General features: G+C 53.7%; 1 protein-coding gene across 3 annotated transcripts in view; it reads right to left on the bottom strand.

The window, feature by feature from the left end:
* The window catches only part of SH2B3 (SH2B adaptor protein 3), a 15,728-nt gene that overhangs the window by 3,138 nt on the left and 8,812 nt on the right, over positions 1–3,778 (bottom strand). The window lies entirely within an intron of this gene.

The raw sequence follows: 3,778 nt of genomic DNA, 5'->3' as shown, positions 1-3,778 counted from the left end.
GATGGGATGGGATGGGATGGGATGGGATGGGATGGGATGGGATGAGCACTGCAAGTGCTGCTGTTCTCACTCTGCTAAATTCACCCCACTGCTCCCCAGAGGATCTGGAGGGTGGAAGGGGAATCGCAGTGCCTATATGAGCACCCAACAGTGTTCTGGGGTGCCAGCTCCATGGGGACCGGAGGATCACACCAGCTCCCAGCACCATTAAAATGAGTGCTTGAGAGCAATGTCCTTCCACCTGTGATCTGCCAAACCCCAACCATTTTCTAAAGTTTAAAAATGCTGTGTGAGTTGAGATGGGTCACACTTCGAGCCCCACTACCATGTTGGGGACATTGTGTAAAGTGGCAGGGGTGACAGCTTTGGTGTGGCAGTGACAACAGTGGCACAGCAATGATGGCAGCAGCACGGCCATGATAGTAATGGCATGTAGATAACAGTGGTGGCACAGCAATGATGGCAATGACATAGTGGTGGCAGTGTCAAAGCAATGGTGACAGTGGCACAGTGGGGATGGCGATGGCATGGTAATGATCATGGTAGCACAGCAATGAGAGCAGTGGCACAGCAATGATGGTGGTGGCACAGTGATGACACAGCAATGACAGCAGTGGCACAGCTGCAGCAGCAGGGCCAAGGCCATGAAGAGCAAAAGCAAATCCTTTGAGCGTGGCCAATCCACGTGCTGGGGATTTCCCCATGCTGGCTCTTTCGCTTCCACCTTGAGCCATGCCATGGTAGATGGGTGAGATCTGTCCTTCTGGTAAGCCATGGCTCAGCTGTTCCATTACACAGGGGACAAACCTCAGCCAGTGGCAGAGTGACACAGCTCAGCCCCGCTGGGGTTCCCACAGAGAAGGGACAGACAGATGGAGGGACAGACAGGGCACTGAGATTTGCAGCAGAGCGGGTGCTGCATTATGCCAGCCCCAAACCACATCCTGCACCCGCAGCCCCAGGGGAGTTTTCTGAAGTTTCCCAGGGGGGTGGTGGCATGCAGCCATGGGGGGTGAAGTCCCCATTGTTCCCACACAGAACAGCAACCTGGGGACGTTGGTGGGCTCAGGGCATTCATCACACTCATCTCTGAGGGTCTGCACCAGAGGTAATCCCAGCAGATGTCTTGGGAGCAAGCACCAAGGTTTATCCCATCACTCATCCTTTGGTTCTAAGGCACTGTCAACCCCAGTGCTGACCCTCCAGCAGCTGATCCCAGTGCCCTATGGGGTTGGCAGTGCAGCTGATCCCAGTGCTCATTCTTGGGCACTCACAACACAGCGGGTTTTGAGGGCAATGGTCCCATGCAGGCAGCCCCGTGATGGCTCTGGGGGATTTCTGAGCTTTTCCATTCATCCTTGCCATTTCCCAGCAGTCTTTCTCCCACTGACCGCAGCTTCTCCCTGCCTCTGCTTGGCCCTGACCCACAGCCCCTCCTCTCTTCCTTTAATTCTTCTCCCACAGCCTCTTCCTCCTCTGCCCTGTTTCCTCCTCCACGCTCGGGGAAGGGATTTCCCACACAGGCACTGCTTCCCTCACCCCATTTTGGTGCTGTGTCCCACTCCCCATGAGCTTATGGCACCCATGGCTGAGAGAACCATGTGGCACGTAGGGGCCATTCACTCTGAACCCAACTGACACCAGCACTGAGCACCTTCACGGCTTCTCTGCTCTGGGCATGGGCTGTAAATATAATGGCTTTCCTGCCTGTTGAACAGAGATATGTGAGTGCTGCTGTGATGGGGGGAACTCAAGACCTCCCCCCCCCCATCACCTCCTGCTTGCCATCACCCCAAAAAAGCCACTTCCAATCTGACTGCCCACCCCAAATTCCCCACTTGGACAACACCGGAGGGGAAAACAAATCTCCAAAGCCCGTGGTGGGGATGGAGCTGTCCCTGAGGAGAGCGAGTTGGGTGGCTACAAGGGGCCCTGTTGTGCCGGCCCCAGGCACAGCCACAGGGCACAAAGCACCCTCTGTTCCAGTCTGGTGGCTCTGCACTGGTGCAAAGTGCTTTAGGGGAGTGCAACCCCCAGCTCCCAGAGCAGCTATTTCTAATAGAGAAATAATTGGAGTGCTGGGAGTGCCCCCCAAAAAGGCATCGGTGCTGCTCAGCCCCATGAGAAGGGATGCAGGGGGCTGGAAACCCACGTGCTCTCAGGGCTGACTGCCCTTCTTTGTGCATTGATGAAAAGGCCCATAAATAAGGCAGAGGCTGCTTCGCAGGCAGGGCATGAATGAGGAAACGTCCCTCTGAAAGCCCCGTGCACTGCACGCGCCAGCACGGCTGAATGTCTCCCATTCAGCCCCAGCACTGCAGTTCGGGGGAATCGGGGATGGGAGCGAGGTGGGACACTCAGCTTCAGCCAAACGCAATGTGCTGTGTTGGCCAAATCCACAGCCATGGTAGCACTGCTGGACCCCGACCCGGAGATGCTGGGCTCCCCAAAATGCTCACAGCTGAGCACATCCTTTCTACAGCTATGAAAAATAGGGATGCAGAGCAGTTGCCCTCTGACCTGGCTCCATTCAACCCGAGCAAAGCAGCATTTTGGAAAAGCAGAGCTATAAACAGGAGAGCTTTACGCAGCCAGCGCTTGCCAGCCGCTTGGAGTTTTATTTTCAGACAAACTCGCTTCCAGCGTGGGCTGCTTTAATAATTTCCTGGCATAAATAAAAGAGCTTGGAAAGTAAACAAGGTGGGGAGGGAGTGGGTGGGAGCCACTGGGGCTGAGTCACCCCAAGGGCTGCAGAACCCCGTGCCTGTGGGGGTGTTCACTCCTCATTCGCTCCTATGGGCGATGAGCAGGAGCAGAGTTGGGTTTGGCATCACGTAGGATGAGAATGTTAAGAATGGAGAACACAACTGAACTCTAGGCATAGTTCAGCCCCAAAGCAGGTTGACTTGTCCACCCTGCTGAGCATTGCTTAATTGTTAGCATCATCACTACCAAAACACCATTTCTGTGATACTGGAGCAATGGGGACCAGTGTGGAGTAGTGTCCCCCTCAGCCCCAGGGCTTCTCCAGCCCTGCACAGATCTCATAAATATTTACCTTTGAAAGAAGCAGCACTCAGCCCTGACACAACCACATCCTGAACCAATAAAAAAAAAAAAAAGAAAAAGAAAAGAAAAAAAAGGAGCTACAATCACCCAAAAGCACCACCAAGCACTTTACATTAGCAGGTGCTGCACATGCTGGGACCCCTAGATTGTGCACAGGGGAAAGGCAGTGGGTTGGGGCACTTTCCCAGTCCATTTTCTTGAAGTTCTCCACTTATCCCCATTTTTCTCACTCCTTGGCACACATGTGGCCCCTTCCCACCCAGCAGCGTTGCAGCATCCTGCAGGGTAGACAGCCCCATCCCCACGGGCAGAGAGACCACAGCAGTAGGGCAAAACCACCGCAAATCTTCAAGAATTGGGTCAAAAAGAAAGAACTCTGCTCTTCCCTCCAAGCAAACCCAGAGAGCCCCAGGGCGGGGAAAGGGGCAGCTTCGCCCTTCCCGTGTGAACCAATCAAGCCCTGGCAGGCTCCATCCCAGCAACACGGTTTCCAAAATAAGAAACTCCTCTCTTCAGCAATTAATGCCGGAGCTGTGGTTATGCTGCTAAAAGTGGGTTTCTTTATTTATTTATTTCATTTTTTTTTTTCCTCCCCCCATGCATGACCAAGGATGGAAAAAGTTGTGGTTAATAAATGACAAATAACCTTTTGTCTCATCGCCCTTCCCTGCCGCGTGCCCTCACCCTGAAATCGAGAAAACAAAAAAAA

The sequence above is a fragment of the Meleagris gallopavo genome, chromosome 17 (assembly GCF_000146605.3).
Source record: "Meleagris gallopavo isolate NT-WF06-2002-E0010 breed Aviagen turkey brand Nicholas breeding stock chromosome 17, Turkey_5.1, whole genome shotgun sequence".
NCBI lineage: Eukaryota > Metazoa > Chordata > Aves > Galliformes > Phasianidae > Meleagris > Meleagris gallopavo.
This window is presented reverse-complemented; position numbering and strand designations above follow the sequence as displayed.